The sequence below is a fragment of the Antechinus flavipes genome, chromosome 5 (assembly GCF_016432865.1).
Source record: "Antechinus flavipes isolate AdamAnt ecotype Samford, QLD, Australia chromosome 5, AdamAnt_v2, whole genome shotgun sequence".
Classification (NCBI taxonomy): Eukaryota; Metazoa; Chordata; class Mammalia; order Dasyuromorphia; family Dasyuridae; genus Antechinus; species Antechinus flavipes.
The window spans coordinates 331,461-353,456 of NC_067402.1; the positions used below are offsets into that span (position 1 = coordinate 331,461).

Below are 21,996 nucleotides of genomic sequence, written 5' to 3' on the forward strand. Positions count from 1 at the left end.
AAGTCTGGCCCTGCCCCCAAGGAGCTTACATTCCCTTGGGAGAAGATGACATTCTCCCTTGATTCTTTTCTGAGGGCCTTGTGGGTTTCAGGTTTCTAATTTAGTTCATTTCTCCAATTTAATTCTCATAACTGGGGAAATAAAATAAATATCCATCCATTTCTCACAGGGAATGAAAGGATGTTTTAATTATTTGTACCTTTTTACATTTGGGTGCAGTCTCTCTTTATGCTAGTGCTTAATTTTTGTAGAAGTTACATATGTTGCAAAGAAATTTGTATATCCCTGTTGTCCTATTTGGAAGATGCTGTAAGTCCTTTACCTCTACTTTCTTTAAACATGTGTTCATCTCTTAAATTTCATACATTTTTTCTTCCCCTTTCCAATGAGGAGTTCTCTCCTTCCCCTCACAGTCCCTCTTCCCTCTCTGTTTTTCCTAGATTCTTCTCCTCTGATCCCTGGCCCCTCTCTCCCTCTGGTCTTTCTCTTTTCCCTGTACTATTCCTACAGTGAAAGGCCCCAAGGTGACCCTTCTGAACTCTATCCTGTAGGTCTTTCTGCCATTCCTTACAGGCCATTCCCAGACTCCTCCTTTCCATAGTGTCTTCCTTTCAGAATCCTGCGGATCACTGCAGGGGACAGGGAGAACACTGCTCCACTGCAGGGAACATGCCTCTCTGGTTCTCCTTTTCATTAGGACTGGCTGAAGCTTTCTCAAAAAGTCTGTGAGACTAGGCCTAAGTCACATGGTCTCTATTTCCAGAGGTCTATAGAGCCAGAAGATCAGGCCTTGGGTCCCAGGTTGCAGGAAGTCACATGATCTCTTCACCCTAGAGAACTCTAAGAGTCTGATCCTAAGTGAGCTACAGGAAGAGTGTTGGGACCTTGGTGATCACTGACCACCAGATTATGTATCAGTTGGGAATGTGTGCGGGACTATACTAAGGCCAGAAGACTTTGAAATCATTGATAAATTGTCAGAACAATCACACTCTTAGGTCAGAGGGTCTCAGGATCACTAATGTATCTTCCCTAAAGTCTAAGGAAGAAATATTGTTCTGTTCCTATGTCAGAAGACTTTTACAATCACTGACATAATATCAGAACAATAGCACTCTAAGGCCAGGGGGACCTTGGGATCACTGATTCTAAAGCCAGAAGGCTCCTGAATCCTTGACAGATTGTTAAAGCAAAAGTATTCTAAGTCAGGAAACCTTGAAATTATTACTATATTTGCCCTAGGAAATTTAGGATTTAGAGGTACTCCCTTTCTACTAAGTAATTAGCAGTTCCTGTGAGGAACTTCTCTTTCACATGCTTTCCCAATTCTATTCCATTTGGACCATTCCTGGCGGCTATGGTATCCCTTCATTTTGCCTGTAACCTATTCCCCTAAATAAATCCACCTTTTGTCAAAGAGTGTGGCCAGAGTAAATTCTTCACATGACTGAACTCCAGCTTTGGGTGCCTGCCATCACTTAGTGCTAAATCCCACACCACAGATCACATCAACAAAAAAGGAAAAAATGAGATGGAAAACCAGTAGAATCTAAGTGCACTGGCCAAACATATGGTGTCCATATAGCAGAGTGGAAATAGAGACAAGCCTTGCCAAGCAGAAGGCTGTTCTCAGATCTGTCCGTCTTTCCCAATATCTTGTCTGTCTGTTGGTTTTTAACTCAATATCGTGATTCTTCCTGTCCCAATATGATAGATTTCTAGGCATTCTCTTTAAAACATTTATTTCTCATACAGAATCTAGCAATATTGTCCCCATGATTTTTTTTTTAACTATGGCAATTGGGGTTAAGTGACTTGCCCAGGGTCACACAGCCAGGAAAGTGTTAAGTGTCTGGGGTCAAATTTGAACTTAGGTCCTCCTGACTTCAGGGTTGATGCTCTATCCACTGTTTCACCTGGCTGCCCCTGAATTAGTTTTTAATTAATGAAGGAAGCCTCTTTTCTAGTTACTCTTACTTTTCTCTAATGAAATGTTATAATTAAGGAATAAATACTTTAAACAAATAAAAGCAATTACGTATAATTACAAATGTGAGCTGTTTTGCCCATGACAATATCATACCCAGAATGACCTTAGGCCTTCAATATGACAACAGGTAATTCCACTTGACTCCACTGGAAATTGTCTCCTACCACTTAGTGCAGTCCAGATCCTGATAAATATCTCTTCAAAATTCTCATTTTTCATCAGATAAGACTTTATTCTGGCTTCTCAGAAAACAAAATACATCTTTACTTTAATTCTGGTCTCTTTTAAATGATCACATAAACCTTTTTTTTTCTCCCAGAGCATGCTGTACTTGCCAGCTTCTCTCAAACATTGTGCAGAATTTTCTTTAGAATATATCACTGGAATCAGTTCTGCTGAGGAAGAAATTTCCCATCACCCTCTAGTTCTCCCCAGATCCATCTACCTTACAGATAAAACACAAACTTTCTTCCTGATTCCACAAGGAGATGCATTCCACATAAAACATTTCTCAGTTGTTTTTTTTTTTTGTTTTGTTTTTTGGGGTTTTTTTTTTCCAACTGATCCTATAAAATGCTTTTCTCAAAATTCAAGAAGACCACAGTTCTTGGAAACTGACTCTGACACTCACAAATGGTGTGACCTTTGAGCAAATCCCTTCTCTGTGTGTTCAGTTTCCTTCTGGAAATTGAAGGGGAGTGGATTCTTGAATTCTGAAGGGAATTTCAGCTCTACATCATATGATTTTTGTTGGTTTAGGAGTTGGTGACATTCTAGGATGTGGCTGTGGATTTTACCCAGGAGGAGTGGGGCCTCTTGGATGAGCCTCAGAAGGAGCTATACAAGGAGGTCATGTTGGAGAATGCCTGGAACCTGCTCTCCCTGGGTAAGGACTTTACCCTTGTTAAATCTAAATCTGCAATCAAAGAAAGTATCTCTGAGTCCAGGGTCTGGGGAAGGAGAGGAGGAGTTAGGGTTAGGGTTCAAATTAAAAAGTAATCTCAGCATTTTCATGAATGACATTTCTAGGTCTGTTTTTGTAGAAAAATTGTTTTCTTGCATAATGATTTCCTGATGGCCTCTACTGTGTAATCCTAGTGACCATGGTTTTCATGTAGCCTGTCAGCACTGCTGCAGGAATGGAGGTCCAAATAATATCCTGATCTGGTGACTACAGGTTTGATGAGATGTGATTAATAGGTAACCCAAAAATGAAAGAACTATTCTACTGAAATGAGAGACAGACATTGAGGGTCTTTTCTTGCCTGGGGCCATTTGTACAGGAATGTCCAACCTTCCTAGAATTTTGGAAACAATCTGATGTCCAGTTGAGAAAATAAGAAAAATATATGGCACTTAGGAGGAGTCGCAATTTGATGAAATCATGGCATAATTCCCAAAAGCAGTGTATTCCTGAGTACAAGAGTTTGAAATCACCGAGAAAAATAGTTTTTAAGGTATATATGTGCACATAGTTGTTGTCCTAGGGGGCAATTTCCCTTTGAAAAGCACAGACAAATTTTGGGGTCAAATCCCTTGAATCACGTTCTCAATTAAAGACTTGAAATAATATTTCTATTCTTTTCTATCTATCTTTCTGATGATTAACTCAAATTTCTTCATGAGATGGTATTTTTAGATGTGGACAATTTAATGCACATTTTAAAATTGTGTTTGTTAAAATAATATGTATAGGGATACGATGATAATTATTTTAAAGTAATTAGTAATAGCTATCTTAAAAAAAAAAGTAATGGATCAGAACTAAACCACTTACACCTTAAGATAAAGTGCAAAAAAAAAAAAAAAAAAAGAAAAAGAAAAGTGAAAATCAAAAGTGCTAGTATAGCAAATGTGACCTCAGATAATGTAGAAAAAATAAATTAAAAAACAACAATCAGGGAGTACAGACAATGAAAAGGAAAGGGGGAAAATGAGAGTGGAGATAATTTATCAAATACTATAGTGAGAGCATACCCATCCAAAGGGTGTGAATTCCAGTCTGAACTGCTGGGATTTGGATCATCTCACTCAACTATTCTGAGCTTTTGACCAGTTTGGTGCATAGTGAGAATAAAGGTACTTTCTGTACTGTCACAGGCTTACTATAAGGATCCAATATATTTGAGCAGAAAGCTCATTAGAAACTAAATCATCCTTAGGATGTGAGCTAATATGATTTTTAAGTCATTGATTATGGACATGTAATGGCTATTTTGGGAAGTACAAAATTACTTAGTTTCTATTCTATAGAAGGAGGGAAGAGGATATAAATACATATGTGTGGGAATATAGTGTCTGTATTTGTTTTATTGTTGTCTTTTTTTTTTTCCTCAGAAAGAAATCAGACTTGAAATGAAGCAAAGTACTCCAGAGCTAAATCTTCCTGTAATAGAAACTCACAAGCCAAGATTTATCAGTGGTGATCCTGGTAACTTCTCTTGGGAAGATATCTGTGATACACTTGAGAAAATCCACAGTGGAGAGAAATCTTATGAGCATAATCAAAATGGAAAAGTTTTCACAGAAAGGTGGGCTCTTACTGGACATAAGAGAATCCACATTAGAGAGAAACCTATTGAATGTAACCAATACGAAATGACTTTCAAATATAAAAATAGTTTTCCTCTTCATAAAATACATGTTGTAAAGAGAACTTATGAATGTAACTAGTGTGGAAAGGCTTCCAGAAAAAAGACCCATCTTGCTGCACATCAGAGAATCCACAATGGAGAAAAACCTTATGAATGTAAGCAATGTGGAAAGGCTTTTAGAAAAAAGGAATCTCTTACTCAACATCAGAGGGTCCAAACTAGAGAAAACCCTTATGAATATAACCAGTATGGAAAGACTTTTAAACATAAAGGAACATCAGGGAATCCACACTGGAGAGGAACCTTAAAATTTTAATCAATATGGAAAGGGTTTTATATATAAAAAAAAAGGATTGGTTCTTGCCAGATCTATGAAGAAAGGTAAAAGCATTAGAGTAAGAAGGAAAGTGACTTAGGTAGAGAACATTGATACTTACAAAACCTTGTTCCAAATTTTCCCTTCCTTCCTTGTAATGTTCTCTTTGGAGTCTCTGGAAGCAGCCTTTGTTTCAGTTCAGAGTAATCATCACACAAGTAGCCAGGAGTTAAAATCCTTTATTATTTCTTTCAAAGTCCTATCTCCTTCACTTGGAGCTTGGCCTTCCGGACTCTTGGTTTCATTGGAGAAGCTAAAATGAGGAGATCCTGCCATCAAGGTAGTGTGAGATGAAGTGAATGAATAGTCGGAGGGCTTATGCTTCAGGCTTCAGCCTTCTATCTTCTCTGCCCTCTAAATCTGGCTGAGTTTGTCTTCTCTCTTCTCATAGGTGTGAATCTTGTAGAACTATAGTAAGTACTAAATATATGTACTGAACTACTGTAGTCTTTATCAGTTCCACCAATTTAACACATTGTAAGAATCCTTGTTTCAGAGTTCTAGCCCATAACACTTCCCTCTACTCCTTCCCCTAGCTGGCAAGTAGTCCAATACACGTTAAATATGTTAAAATACATGTTAAAAAATAATATGTGTGTGTTTATAGAGTTATCTTGCTGCACAAAAAAGTCAAATCAAGAAGGAAGAAAAAGAAAAACTGAGAAGAAACCAAAATGCAAGCAAATACCAACAGAGAGAGTGAGAATGCTATGTTGTGGTCCACACTCAGTTCCCATGGTTCTCTCTCTGGGTTTAGATGGCTCTCTTCATCACTGAACAAGAAGAACTGGTTCGAATCATCTCATTGTTGAAGAAAACCACATCCATCAGAATTGATCATCTTATAGTCTTGTTGTTTCTGGTTCTGCTCATCTCACTCAGCATCAGTTCATATAGGTCTCTCCAAGCCTCTCTGTATTCATCCTGCTGGTCATTTCTTACAGAACAATAATATCCCAAAACATTCATATACCATAATTTATTCAGCCATTCTTCAACTGAGGGGCACCCACTCAGTTTCCACTTTCTTGCCACTACAAAAAGGGCTGCCACAAACATTTTGGCACATGTGGGTCCCTTTCCCTCCTTTAAGATCTGTGGGATGTTATCCCAGTAGGAACACTGATGGATCAAAGGGTATGCACGGTTTGGAAACTTTTTGAGGATAGTTCCAAATTGCTCTCCAGAATGGTTGGATCCATTCACAGTTCCACTGATAAAGCATCTGTGTCCTAGTCCACCTAGCTGCCCCTGTCAGTAAAATTCATAAGCTAGGGAAGACTTTAGCATGTCCCCTCCACTCTTTGATCATTTTAGCCAATATGGTAGGTATAAAATGTCATTTCAAGGTAATCAACAATGATCTAGAGCTTTTTTTTTCCCCTTTGACTATAAATTCTTTTGATTTTTTTTTTTCTTTATAAAACTGCCCATTCATTTCATTTATCAACTGGGGAAATGACTTGTATTCTCAGATTTAACAAAGTTCTGTTTACCATTTGAATCTCCCTCTGATAATTACTCCCTATTTTTCTTTGAAGTTTTCCTTTTTGCCCTATCCCTACTACCTTCTCTTTGCTTCATATCCTCTTATTCTTTATTTAAATCAAATCTTTAAATTCACTTTCCTTATCTTTCCTCTACTTTCCTAATTTTATTCCATATACCCTTGAAAAAGGCCCAATCTCATCCTACCCCCCAGTTTTTTTGTTTTTACCTTTCTTGAAGCAAATGTAGTTAAGTGACATGTCCAGGGTCACATAGCTAATATGTCTAAGGCTGGCTTTGAATTTGGGTCTTCCTGAATCCAGGGCTGTTACTCTATCCAATGTACCATCTCTGTTTCCACAGTTCAGAAGATCTAGACCTCTCCACATGTGGATATTGTTTTCTCTTCAGCATAGATGAGATCAACACCAACATTGCCAGCCTTCCATTCCCACCTCCATCATCTGTATTAGCTCTTCTTTTCATGTCCCATTTTTATGAGGTAATTGCTCTTTTCTTCTATACCCAGTTTTGTTCTGTAGAATCACCCTGTCATGCACAAGTTAGTCACAATCTTTCTTTCAAATTACCTTAGTAAAGATAAGTTTGGAGAATACTATCAGTAATAACCAGTAATTATTAATAACATTTTCACAAAGCATAAGCAAACAGTTTGCTCTTAATCAGAGACTTATAAAAAGTCTTTAATCGTTTCCCTGTATTTCTTCTCACACCCCAGGGAGGAAGCCAGCTTTCATACTTCCCTTTTCCAAGCTCTCAAGAGCCTTCTTCATTTCTTGTCACTTTCTGCCATCAGAGTGGTTCCATCTGCATATCTGAGACTGGCTTTGTCAATATTACTGCTGGTGACTTTAATTTCAGCTTTTGAGTCCTGCAGGCTGGCATTTCACATAAAATACTTTGCATACAAGTGAAATAAATAAGGCGACTGCAACCTTGCAGGGTTCCTTTCCCAATCTTAAATTAATCACTTGTTCCATATTCAATTCTAACTTGCCTCTTGGCCCTCATGAGGGTTCCTCAGGAGACAAGATGATCTGATTCTCCAATCTGTTTGAGGACTCACCACATTTTGTTGTGATTCATACTGCCAAAGGCATTAGTCTAATCAGTGAACCAGAAGTAGATTTTTTCCCCCTGAAACTCCCTTGCTTTCTCTTTAATCCATTTGTTCTCTAGCTGATCAGAGACTTTGAAAACCATCTGGCTCTTCTGCTAATTCTCACGTTGCTGAAGCCTGACCTGAACAACCTTCAGCATTAGTTTGCTGGTATGTGAAATGATATCTCTTATTTTCTTGAGATGTCTTGTCTTTCCCATTCTATTGTTTTCTTCTCTCTTTGAATTTCTCCTTTAAGCAATCCTTATTTCTCCATAATATTTCCTGGATTCTGAATTCAGTGGGTATTGGAATCCTTACAAAGTATTAACTCATTAGAGTTGATAGAGACAATAATTATCTAATTTAACATGGTTCAGTATGATTGATCTGATCCTACGAGGAGATGTTATGGGTCAGAACTTGAAACAAGTGGAATCGAGGAGACAATGTTTAAATCTAGTTTAGCACTGATTTAATCTTACAACAAATAATGGTTTCCCAGTGATATAATGATTGGTGTGTACTCAGTGAACAGCATATAAGCAAGAAGCTCTCAGGGCCAAAGAGCACTCTGGGAGATACAGAAGCCCATTCTAGGAGGGGGAGTCAGATTCATTCCATCTTCCACCTTTGTGCTGGCTGGAGGCTGAAGAAAACAGAGGCAAACGACAAGCTGCAAGAGCTCTTGGAACCAAGCAGAGAGATAGGCCTCTAAGAAAGCTAACCCGGCCCAAGGAAAGAGATAAGACTTGGAAGGAAAAAATAAAGGTTTGGATTTTATCAGCTGGCTGCATTTGAAATGATTATTACTCTGAACTGAAACTAAGGCTGCCTACAGAAACCTCCCCAAGAAACCTGCTCTCACAGAGCACCATCGTATATTATACAAAAGAAGAGAACACCACAAGTGGTTATATCTTGGTCTTTTTCCTTTCTCTTTTCTTCTTTCCTCAGCTATTTATAGAGTTATTAGATAGTCATTTCCTTTCCTTGCTCTTTTTTTCCTTTGCAAAGTTTGTTCCAATTGCTGCTGCAGCCACCTAATTCTTCAGGCACTCTATCTACTAGACCCAATTCCTTGAATTTATTCATCACTTCCAAAAGCATATTCTTAAATGTGGTCATTTAGGTTGCACCTCTATGTTCTGATGATTTTATTTATAAAACACATTCAGGGAAAAGTTCTGCCAATTGCATCTTTTGAGGATTGGTACAGTTATGTGATCCTGTCAAATCTCATCCTGTCAACTGGCACTTGAAGCAACTGGGTTTGAATGACGTGTCCAGGGTCACTCTGGACATCCACTCAAGGAAGGAGTCACTTTTCAAATCAAGGTTAGAGTCCGCTGAAACTAAGGTGGCTCAATGGTATAACTTCCCTATATACCCTTCCAGATCCTGTTTCATAATTTTCACCATCAGTAGTCAATCTGTCATATTAAAATCATTTCCATGTTAGAAATAAACTTCTAAATAAAAATGCCCTTGGAAGTAGCTATTGATGCTCAAAGGACATCAATTCAGTTCATTGTATTACTCTATGCATCTATCAATCTGAAACCCAGGACTGACTGCCCTCAGTGCACAGTGTAGCAGATTGATTTTAGATCACTGAAAAAGTTACATATAGGGCTTTTCTCATTCTATAAAGCATATGTGTTGCCCAGCTCCTCTCACTTTCTAGGAGTGGTAGTCAATTAAGTACTTCCGCAGATAGAGAATTTATACCTTATGAATATTGGAGGTGATTACTGGGAAAGGAGCTAACAAAATGGATTCCAGCTGAATTTGATTCTTTTTGTTTCAGATTTCTTCTCAGATGTCAAGGGGAAACCCCCTAAGATAGTTTTTCACAGATAATGCATTTTATACTGAATATGATCCTGGATGGTTCATGGATCACTTCAGCCAAGGGGATCTGAATGAAAACAATCACTGCTTTTAGGGAGATATGGAATTTTTTTTTGAAGTCTTGCTTTAATCAATCATAGCTACCCAGGTAGTATATCAGTGTCCAGTGTCCTAATTAGCATATGTTCTAAGCCCACTGGTGTTTCAGTCCCCTCCATGTCTAAATTCCCAAATCTATGCATCTCACTGACAGACCTCTGACCAGAAGCATCCTCCTGGACATGCTGGCCTCTTACATAAAAAGTCCCAGCTTAACCAGCTTAGTTGTAAGATCTCTGCTTTCTCAAGGGGCTACACTAAGGGCCACAGTACCCCAAAGACACTATGCTGGAGAGATTGGACTTTTGTGATCCCCATCTCCCCACTTTTCTGTGAGCATGTCAGTCTTCATCAAAAAATGGGTAATCAATGTATGTTCTAATATTCTCAGAACATAAGCTTGTGATATGTCTTGGCAACCTATGGAAATAATTGTTCTGTCCCAAGGGAACAGTAGAATCCTCAGCTTTGGAGGGGTGAAAAGAAAAACCCGAGACACTATAGACAATCTAGCAAAGAAGAAGGGAAAAGTTCCATAATGATAAAAGATGCTAATACTTTCTAATGAAATGTAGAAGACATGGGCCGACTATATGAGTACACACTAACTCTGCCACTAAAGCCAACCACCCAACCCAGACATACCAGTTACACAATAATGCTTCCATCAGTGGTAACAATATGCCAATGACGTATTAGCAACATGCTGATTGTATGACAATTACTGGCAGCTTCCCCACTACTGAGCCAAAGTATTATTGCTGCTGTTGCTGCTACTTCTGCATGGTGTTGAGAGAGTACTGTTATATAATAAGAAATGATACTGTCAGAAAAACTTGGGAAGACTTACACGAAGTTAGCAGAATGAGGAAAACAGTACACTGGGTAACAGCAAGATTGCACAGTGAAGAACTGGGAATGACGGAGCTGGCCTGACAAATATGAAGGACTCATTGTGAAAAATGCTCTGCAGCTCCAGAAAAAGAACTGATGGAATCCAGGTGAAGGTAGAAGCATATGTTTTACTTTATTTCTCTTACATTTATTTAATCTGCATGTAACTATGTTTTGCATGACTGCAAATGTATAATGTATATCAAATTACTTGTCTTTTCAAAGGGTGGAAAGGACAAGGAGGGAAGGAAATAGAGAATTTGTACTTCAAAATTTTTTTAAAGATAAATGTTAGTTTAAAGGCTCCTGACATTTTCACTTTCTAGGAAATCTGTTTTATTTTAATAAAATATTTGATGGTTGAAGGGGCTTAAAGGCTAAAATCCATCGCTGATAAGGGAAATTCAGGTACTTATGAAGAATCCTCAAGATAGTGCAACAGAAGTAGTTTTCCACTTTGAAGAATAATCTTATTGAGACTGAATTTTTTAAAAGCCTTTTATCCAAAAAAAAAAAAAAAAATGGATCCCAGGAAATTAAAAGGAGTGTGGGATAGGGTTCTAGGTTTGCAAGTTTGCTTCTACATCTAAGACATTTAGAGAAAGAGAAAAAAATTCAGTCACTTTAAGACTATAGATATTCAGCTACAAAAATACATGACATCATTATGAATTCACTTCCAAAATATGTTCTGTTTATCCTTTTGAGCACATCTGTGTCTGTAAACCCATCCTTGTTTATGGTGTTTGTTCTCCCATGTGGTCCTAAGCGTTCACTTGGTGTCCAGCACAGTGCCAGAGACTAGGGATAAAAAGACTGAAACCAAAAAGTCCCTCCTTCAGGCAATTTCCATTCCTGTGTAATGGGTATCATATTGCTCATTTTCCCAATAGGTGAGTGAGGAGAAGAGATGAGGGAGAAAATTCAAAATCCATAAATAAAAAAATAAATAAATAGGTAAAAAATAAATGACTGGATGGATGGATGGATAAACAACTATTTTAAAAAAGAATTTGTGTTCCACGGGTGAATTTTCGAGTCTATGGAAGGTTTTCACAGTTGCCAAAGACCATTTAAAGCACTTGAGGTATGGTTATCAGTGGTATGCTGAGAAATGTTTAAATGGCTCTCCAAATGAAAAAAAAAAGTATATGTGTGTGGTTTGCCAATTTCCGAGGTGCAACTAGCACCTCCCAGGTGTTTTCCTGTAGACCTGGAAATGTGCTGACCTACTCTACTGGATGATAAATTGTAAACATGGACAACAGTACAAAAATATTTCCCTGAAACAAGAGCACCCTTAGAACCCTGAGGCCATCTTGTAGTTGGAACCAGGTTTATCATTGGAATTAAGTACTAAGATAATACCTCCAGAGCATGGGCTCAGTTCCAAGATTAGGTCCTTTGTCTGTAGTCACAAAAGTGGAAATCTCCAAATGCAAAGCTCTTTTCATTGAATTCTATTGTCTCTAATAGAGTAAAGTATGTGTGTAAAGACATAGAAGAGTAGTCCTAGAGTCAGAAAAGCCTGGATTCAAATCCTGCCCCTGATATTTCTTCAGTGAGTGGCATTTAATTCCTCAATGAGGTAGTTGATGGTTCTCAACCTCAGTTTCCTAACTATAAACAGGGAATAACAACATCTGTTATAACCACTGCACAGAGAATGAGATAACATCTACTGCTACTTAAATCGCATAGAAATTTCTCTATTATAAGAAATGATAAGTGGGAAGCCAAGTGATTCAGTGGATAGAGCACCAGCCCTGAAGTCTGGAGGACCTGAATTCAAATGTGCCCTCAAACACTTAACAATTCCTGACTGTGCAACCCTGGCCAATTGACTCTGGAAAGAAAAAAAAAAAAAAGAACTAAAGAATAAAAAATGACAAGGGGACTGGCTTCAGAAATACCTGGGGAGACTTACATGATCTGATATAAACTCGTGGACAGAACCAGGACATGGTATACAAAAACAGCAATCCTGTAGCATAATCAATTCAGAAAGAGAAAAACTTAGCTATTCTACTCAATGCAATGATTCAAGTCAGCTAATGTCCATCTTCTTTCTGCAAGAAATCTGATCACAAACTCTCAGAATCAGAGGATTCTAATTCAACTATCTAATCCAAGATAACAGTGACAGAATAATAACCCCCATGGACATTATATGCTTAGCAAACTGTCATCTCTGCTCTGATAAAAAAAAATATATATATCTAGGCAGGGAGATCCTACAGTCGTCTACGACTTCTAGAGAAGTCTCTAAGTTCCACCTTAGCATATCTCCAATTGTTAGTGAAATGGACAAATCCCTCCTTTCCAACTCGGGCCAGCAGAAGAAAGTTTGCTCAGCTAGATTGGGGGATTTCTTTTGTATTTCAAAAGGCCGGCTCAACAATGCCCTTAAGGGTATCTGTTCCGGGTGGGTGGTACTCTGGTATTCGAAACTGATCCTATCTATGTTAAAATATCTTCTCCCACCCTCCTGTTGTAAAATGCAAATCACAGATCAAAATGTAACAAGCCGAACAGAAATGCTTATAAGGCTGTCTTTAGTTCTGTAAAGCACGGAATTCGATTAGAACTCTGTCCCAAGCTCGGTACCAAATAAATTCTAAATCTTCCTCATTGCGGCTGTCTTGAATTTTATTGCCTGGGCTATTTCATTAGAAAGATTTTCCCAGACTGGCCCTTAAGTTTCCATGTGGTGATGACTGAGTCACCTGATGTTGTGGACATAGTTTCTTCATCATTAGAAAGAGAAGAGAGGAGGTAACATGGAAGGGTAGGAGTTGTCACTGAACCTCTTGCCCAAAGAAATTGCTTCTCTCCCCCAGCAGTCAAGACTCCCTCAGCTGAGTCCTACTGGGAACTGAGGACTTCTAATTGCTAGAACCTGAGCAACCTTGAAGCTCCCCGGAGCTGCCTTCAATTCTCTTCCTCAAGCTCCAGCATCAGGTTTTTTTACTCCATTATTTCTTCTTCCTAATTCTCATACATTACAGGAGAGCCTCTGAATATTATTGGAGTCATGTTTCCTGCACATGTTTCTTGCACATATTCACAACTTCCCAAACTTTTCCTATTCAATCAATAGTCAGTTAAACAACATACCTCAGCCTAGATATGTTTATATGATTTCCTTTCTTTGGAAGTTTTATCCCAAGTTAAAGAGTTACTTACAATTGAACTGAAATATGGATCATGCCGGTCGCTTGGAAGCTTCCCCATAAGCATCCATCAGTTTAATACCTCAACACTGTATTCCTATACATTCATTTATCTAGTTTTTAATGAATGAAAGATCATTCCTGCCTACTCAAAATGTGAAACTGTTCCCAAACAAATGAGGTATCATCTTATATCATTCACAAAGAGATTTGAATCTTTTTTAGTCATATACCAGGAGATTTTTTTTATCCAAATCTTATTTATTTGAAATCTGTATGTGTGTGTGTATGTGTATGTATGTGTGTGTATATGTATGTATGTATATATATATATAGATATATATGTATGTATAGATATATATGTGAGTGTGTATTAGTGGCATCTTTTAAAATAAGGTCTTTTTGTTCCTACTTAGCTATCAATCATCACTTTTAACCATCATAATATCTTACAGCATTTAATAATTGACTTGTCTTTTTTTTTTTTAAATACAGAAATGATTTCTTCCCTTTTCACTCCCAGATTGCAGTATATCTTCCATTCTGAAAGAGTTTCTAAATATCACATGAAAGCACCTGAGTCAGATCTCTGGTCTGTATCCACAGGAGAAGAACTCGAAAGATGGGATAACTAAGAATCATGCCCCACACTGTGCCCACCCAAAACTCCCTCTTGTTCATGCTATAAGACAAAGAATTCCTTTTTTTTTTTTTTTTAATGAATTCTTCATGGAAACCACTAAGCTCCTGGAAGGTTCGACTCAAGAACCATCTACATCAAGACCGTTCTGGATTTTCCCTGGGTGTCAGTGGCCTCTCTCCCTGTCACCACAGATTCCAGAAAGTTTCCAGACATCAGTAACTCAGTACAAGCAAACACTGGAGCCACAACCAGAAAATAAAGTAAGCCAGCTTTACAGTCTTCCTCTGTCTTTCTAGCAAGTCAACGAGAGGACTGTATTCCTTACACAGCACAAACAACCCTGACTGATTCTTCTCTCCCCCCCCCCCCCTTCTCCCACTCTGTGTGTGCTCACCTGGGAAGAGTTGAAGCCCCCGAGAAGACTGTAAGCTTGCTGTCCCTCTCAGTCCTTCAGTTCCTAAGTTGCAAGGATAGTGCCCACAAGCAGGGAAGACTTGGGCAGGGAGGTCAGGGCAGATTGGACCAACCTAGTTCAGTGACTCCTCCTCTCTCCAAAGTCTCTTAGTGGCAACACCTGGGGCTTCCTGCAAGATACAGAATCATTACCTTTCTCTCCCCTCCCCCTACTCTGTAAGTGGCTGTATCAGCCACGTAAGGATCTTAGGGAGACTGGCCTCCATTCCTCCACCTCTGCCACCGCAGCAGCTGTGCACTCTCCCCAGCCCTGCCCACACAGAGCCAGATTCGAGACTAAACATGATGCCCTTACCTCTTTCTCTTTACATTTTTAATTTGAAAACCTCTCTCTGGCCACCCTCATGCTGCCCACCCCTGACACCTATACTAACACCACAAGAAATGGAGAAGATGCTTACTGTACCTAAGATGACCTGTTAGAGATACTCCCCTGGGTAAGAGGAGGCTAATGGTCAGGGAACAAGTGATCTACCCAGTGGTTTGGTCCTGCTTTCCCTGAAAAGCAAGAGACAAGAGGATCAAGCCATGCTGCTGTCAACCACCCAAAGAACTTGGGGAATCCTTCCTCATTTTCCTACTGCCCACATCTGATGTGGAGAAGAAAAAAAAAACTTCTTTTTCTTTTTAATTTCTCTTCTACCCATTTCCCTTTTTAATTTAAAAAATTCTCTCTCTACATCAGTTGCTTCCAGACACCTCCCCCTCCCCAATACCACTGAGATGACCAGAAAGAAATAAAATGGATTTGACATAGGTAGCAGAGGGAAAAAAAAAAATATCCCACATCATCCATGATCTCAGGGAAGGGAAGTAAGGGGGAGGGAGAAGGAGGGTCAGAAACAAGTTTTTTTTTTTTTGGTTTGTTTGTTTTTTTTGTTTTTTCCCCTTCCAGATAAGGAGCAATGCCATGTGAAACCCTGGAATGCTAAACGATAAAGAATTATAGAATGATTACTATGGAATCCAGCGCTAATATTTCCCTAATGGCACCACCAGTTGATGGGCTAATGCTTTAACCTCATGGGGATATTTACAACATGAATTAGTTTACATTTCATTACTAATGGGCACAATGGTGATATCAAGTGAAGTCTTTCCTACTGGTACTCTTTCTGCTTATGCACTGACTGACGGAAGGTACAAAAACAGGAGGTGTCCCTAAACTGTATTTATGTAAGAATCCTTGCCTTCATAGTTTGCAAAGCACTCTGGGGAAAGGAAATATATCCCCCAACCCCACTCCATCCCACCTTCACTGAACCCTCCAGTAAAACTTAGGCATCCTTGCATTTGAAAGTTAGGAGGAAGACTCAGAATATTTCTTAATAAATGAGATTTTTATTCAACTATAATTTTGAACTAAGCCGGGGGGAGAAAAATAAAAGTTGAAAATCTCTGGTATCTTGGAACCTCTTTTCAACTTGATATGTATGGCAATGAACCTTATTTTCTGTTCTACTTTTCTTTAAAAATAAGAATCATAGAATCATATAAAGTAACTGGTCTAGGAAAACCAAGGAGAGCTAGCACTGATGGAGCATTGGAAGGTTTGCAAAGTTTCACATATGCTATTTCATCTAATCTAGACAACCACCCTATGAGGTAATTGACACCCATTTTACAGATGAGGAAACCAAATTAGTTGAGAAATTGAGTTCTTTCAGGAAATAAGTTCCTAAAGTGGGTTTAGGACAAGTCTTCCTGGATCCACAGTTAAAGAAGTTTTCTGTCCCCCTACTCCCTGGATATTATGAATTGGTAAAGAAAGAAACTGAGTTCCTCCCTTCAAGACTTCTCTTTGAGTATTAGAGAATTACAAGACAAAACATGTAGACCGGGACTTGAAATTTCAAATCATTTGGGTACTACTTGTTACATGTGATCTTGGAAAAATCACTTCTCTCTACAGGACTCAGTTTACTCATCTGTTAAATGAAGGGTTGATAATCTATAATCTATAATCTCTATAATCCTCTATGATTCCATCATCCTAAAATGGTGTAACTGTTGAGGGATGTTGTCTAAAAACCTTACCCAAAATGACTACTCAGAGATCATTCAGTAGAAGGCAGAAAAGTTGTTTATTGAAAACCTCTGGAGGATGAGCCATCCCATCGGGAGATAAGAAAGAGAAAGCTCGTGGTAGGAGGGCTAAAGAAGTAGTAAAGATACATAGCTTTTATACAAGAAATTACACCACAATAACTGGTCAAAGGATATGAACAGACAATTTTCAAATGATGAAACTGAAACTATTACCACTCATATGAAAGAGTATTCCAAATTACTATTGATCAGAGAAATGCAAATTAAGACAACTCTGAGATACCACTACACACCTGTCAGAGAGGCTAAGATGACAGGAAAAAATAATGATGAATGTTGGAGGGGATGCGGGAAAACTGGGACACTGATACATTGTTGGTGGAGTTGTGAACAAATCCAACCATTTCTGGAGAACAATCTGGAATTATGCCCAAAAAGTTATCAAACTGTGCATACTCTTTGATCCAGCAGTGCTACTACTGGGCTTATACCCCAAAGAGATACTAAAGAAGGGAAAGGGACCTATATGTGCCAAAATGTTTGTCGCAGCCCTGTTTGTAGTGGCTAGAAACTGGAAATTGAATGGATGCCCATCAATTGGAGAATGGCTGGGTAAATTGTGGTATATGAATGTTATGGAATATTATTGTTCTGTAAGGAATGACCAGCAGGATGAATACAGAGAGGTTTGGAGAGACCTACATGGACTGATGCTAAGTGAGATGAGCAGAACCAGGAGATCATTATACACTTCGACAACGATATTGTATGAGGACATATTTTGATGGAAGTGGATTTCTTTGACAAAGAGACCTAACTCAGTTTCAATTGATAAATGATGGACAGAAGCAGCTACACCCAAAGAAAGAACACTGGGAAATGAATGTGAACTATTTGCATTTTTGTTTTTGTTCCCGGGTTATTTTTACCTTCTGAATCCAATTCTCCCGGTGCAACAAGAGAATTGTTCAGTTCTGCAAACATATATCTAAGATATACTGCAACATATCTAACATATATAGGACTGCTTGCCATCTAGGGGAGGGGGCAGAGGGAGGGGAAAAATCGGAACAGAAACAAGTGCAAGGGATAATGTTGTAAAAAAATTACCCTGGCATGGATTCTGTCAATATAAAGTTATTATTAAATAAAATAAAATAAAAGAAATATCAAAAAAAATTACATCACAAGTAAGAGAGCATTGAGAAGGGGAGGGGGAAAGCATCTAATTGGTTGTTGCTATTTGGGGAGATTGGAATGGAAGGTTTCTGTTTCCCTGAAATCTCCTGATTTCTAGGAAACAGAAAGTCAGGCCTTCAGGCTTAATCAAGCAGATAGTGGTTCAGCTAATAGACTAAATATCGATAAGTGTCAAATACCAATAAATGTCATCAGCTCTGGTTAAGTAAATATGTTTTAAATATGTTTCTAGCTGGCCAAGGCTCAAGTAGAAATGAGCCTGCACATATTATACAAGTCATAGGGGAGACACAGAAATAATAAAATACAGAAAAAGAATTCATACATTCCTATAAGTTCTTCACCTTATCTATTCCCCACAACTGAAACCTGAAATGGTCTAATTCAACAACTTCTAGAAAGTTAACTCCTTCCATTAATCAATGAGGAAACGATGCCCTGTAAGGGGACATGAATAGGAGAATGTCTCACTACTATCTAACGGTTGAGTCTATACCAGAACTCAGGATTCATGACTGTAATAGTCAATGTTAATGAAAAGGTTCCCATTTGGGGGCCAATTACGTAGGGCAGTGCCAATCTGGGCCCTCTGGACCCATCTCACCTGACCTCAATTCCTCCTGAATTGGACATTTCCAGGCTCGAAGGCTACATTCTCTTTACTCCCTCTAATTTTGTATGTGAAGCCAATTCTTTGAACAGGACTATGTGTAGTATTTTACCCGATCCCTTCTGTATCAGCAGAACTATGCAACAAGGTCTAATCTCAACTCTTTGAACCTTGACATGGCACTGAATGATACAATCTTCATAGATTATGTGCAGTGCTTTTGCAGTGGGAATCATGATCTTGATGGATTCAAATACTTACTGAGTGTTACTTCCATTCAGGGCTGCACTTTACCAGGATTTCTTCTGTAAAGATTATCTTCTGGAGGCAGTGTCGTAAGGAATAAACCTTTTGGACTCAGAGAGGGAGGAAGTTAAACTGCTGTTTTATTACACATCCACAAAAGCCCACGTGTCCTATTGTAGAACAGGCACACACCAGGAGAGAGGAGGATCAAGCCTTCTATCCTTCTTCCTGGCCACAAGGTCCTTCCCATTTGCTGGGTGCTCCAGGATATTCAACTTCCTGCTTCATCTCTTATTTACTTACCCTTATATATGTTTCCCCTCCCACCACGTATTTCTCATGATCATTAAGATGAGCCTAAGCTCCTCTTGGGGAGGAGAAGTTAATATTCCGAAAGAAATTAAGCATGTGACCTACAGCTAAGCTACAAACTTTACTCTACTTTTCTGTCTTCACAACACCCAGCCAGGTTAGTCTGGTTTTAATTCTAAATTTGAGTTATAAGATCTACAAAAGAATGCTGTCTCCCAGGATTTCTCTCATTTGCAAATTTCTGTGGAAAGACAAGGTCTCATGCCTCAAGCTGTACAGTGACAACCAGAAGCAACTAGGCTAGCAAAGGGAAGTCAAAGAGAGTTCAAACTCAGCCTCTGACTATCTGGGGGACCCTGGGCAAGTCACTTAACCCCTTTGCTTCAGTTTCCTCAGTTGTAAAATGGGGGAAACAACAGCATCTACCTGCCAGGATAATTGTGAGGATCAAATGAGATAATAATTGTAAAGCACTTATCACAATTAGTTATTGTTGTTATTGGACAGTTAGGTGGAGCAGCAAATAGAGTAAGGTGGATATAAGGAAAAGAGTACTGAGGATTAAGTTTGGAACAGGGAAGACTCATGTTAATCAGTCCAAATCTGATGTTACACACTCACTCACTGTGTTACTTTGGGTAAGTTACTTAAATCACCTGTTTCCTCCTCTGTGAAATGAGCCAGAGAAGGAAATGGCTGCTCTGGAATCTTTGCCAAGAAAATCCCAACTGGGTCACAATGTCACTAAAACACTTGAATAACATTCTGATTGTTAGAGTGGGGAAAATATTGGCTTTGGGACTAGAGGATTTGAGTTTAAATCTTAACTCTGCCACCTGTTACCTGAGTGATCTTGAGTAAATTAAATTAATATTCTTGAGTCTATTTTTTCTCACCTATAAAGTGAGGAGGAGGGTAGAATAGATGATCTCAAAGACAGCAGTCTCCTAACTTGTTTTGATCACATTCACCTCTATCAGTAAAACATTTTTTGAACATGTATCTCTGATGTGTGTGCATGTATATATATATACATATATACATATATACATATATATATTATATATATATGTATGTATATGTATATACATATATATATATATATATATACCCTGTTAAGAATGGTACCTATGATGAAGCTTACTCCAATTTTGAAATCCTGAAGGGAGGAGATCAACATGGAAATTCTAATATTTGATTTTGGTCAGTGAAGAACACTAGGATTTCCTGGCAGCTTAGAACTTTGGGGATCTCATTGCAGCTTCGGGGCATAGAGAATGGAATGGAGGGGAGAGCCTGGTGGCTGGAAGACCAAGAAGGACACTACTGCAATGGTCAAGAATGAGGGCTGGGAGTAAGCATCATATGTAACGGGGACAAACTGCAACCATTCCCGATAAGATCAGGAGTGAAACAATGTTGCCCACTATCACCTTTACTATTTAATATTGTATTAGAAATGCTAGCTTTGGCAATAAGAGTTGAGAAAGAGATTAAAGGAATAAGAATAGGCAATGAGGAAACCAAATTGTCACTCTTTGCTGATGATATGATAGTATACTTAGAGAACCCCAGAGACTCTACTAAAAAGTTATTAGAAACAATCCACACCTTCAGCAAAGTTGCAGGATACAAAATAAACCCACATAAGTCATCAGCATTCTTATATATCACTAATAAAATGCAAGAGTTAGAGTTACAAAAAGAAATTCCATTTAAAGTAACTACTGATTGTATAAAATATTTAGGAATCTATCTGCCAAGGGAAAATCAAAAACTTTATGAGCAAAACTACAAAACACTTTCCACACAAATTAAGTCTGATCGAACCAACTGGAAAAATATTAAATGCTCTTGGATTGGGCGAGCAAATATAATAAAGATGACAATACTACCTAAATTAATCTATTTATTTAGCACTATACCAATCAGACTCCCAAAAAACTACTTTGATGAACTAGAAAAAATAACAACAAACTTCATATGGAAAAACAAAAGGTCAAGAATTTCAAGGGAATTAATGAAAAAAAAAATCAAATGAAGGTGGCCTAGCTGTACCAGATCTAAAATTATATTATAAAGCAGCAGTTACTAAAACCATCTGGTATTGGCTAAGAAATAGACTAGTTGATCAATGGAATAGGTTAGGTTCAAAGGAAAAAACAGCCAATAACTTTAATAATATAGTGTTTGACAAACCCAAAGACCCCAGTTTCTGGGATAAAAATGCATTATTTGACAAAAATTGACAAAAATTGGGAAAATTGAAAATTAGTATGGCAGAAATTGGGCATTGAACCACACCTAACACCATGCACCAAGATAAGGTCAAAATGGGTTCATGACCTAGGTATAAAGAATGAGATTATAAATAAATTGGAAGAGCATAGAAGAACTAGAGATCACTATTGACCACAAAATAGAAAATTTTGATTATATCAAATTGAAAAGTTTTTATACAAACAAAACAAATGCAAACAAGATTAGAAGGGAAACAATAAACTGGGAAAATATTTTTATTTTCTGATGTTCTGATAAAGGCCTCATTTCCAACATATATAGAGAATTGACTCTAATCTATAAGAAATCAAACCATTCTCCAATTGATAAATGGTCAAGGGATATGAACAGAAAATTCTCAGATGAAGAAATTGAAACTATTTATAGACATATGAAAATATGCTCCAAATTATTATTAATCAGAGAAATGCAAATTAAGACAACTCTGAGATACCACTACACACCTGTCAGATTGGCTAGAATGACAGGGAAAGATAATGGGGAATGTTGGAGGGGATGTGGGAAAACAGGGACACTGATACATTGTTGGTGGAATCGTGAACACACCCAGCCATTCTGGAGAGCAATTTGGAA

At 38.2% G+C, this 21,996-nt stretch overlaps 2 long non-coding RNA genes and 1 pseudogene across 3 annotated transcripts in view; all 3 read left to right on the forward strand.

The window, feature by feature from the left end:
* LOC127564765 (zinc finger protein 883-like) overlaps positions 1 to 7,337 on the forward strand; it is a 30,915-nt pseudogene extending 23,578 nt beyond the window's left edge.
* Positions 7,338 to 10,299: 2,962 nt separating this feature from the next.
* Positions 10,300 to 14,507, forward strand: LOC127564354 (uncharacterized). 2 transcript variants are annotated; one of them, XR_007954240.1, is made up of 3 exons: positions 10,300 to 10,528; positions 13,256 to 13,376; positions 14,084 to 14,507. It is a non-coding gene; the product is annotated as an uncharacterized LOC127564354 (long non-coding RNA). The 2 variants fall into 2 exon arrangements; XR_007954241.1 differs by lacking the exon at positions 13,256 to 13,376.
* A 6,598-nt stretch (positions 14,508 to 21,105) lies between these two features.
* The window catches only part of LOC127564356 (uncharacterized), a 177,595-nt gene continuing 176,704 nt past the window's right edge, over positions 21,106 to 21,996 (forward strand). Inside the window, exon 1 of the long non-coding RNA XR_007954243.1 lies at positions 21,106 to 21,165. This is a non-coding gene — a long non-coding RNA (uncharacterized LOC127564356). The remainder of the gene's footprint in view (positions 21,166 to 21,996) is intronic.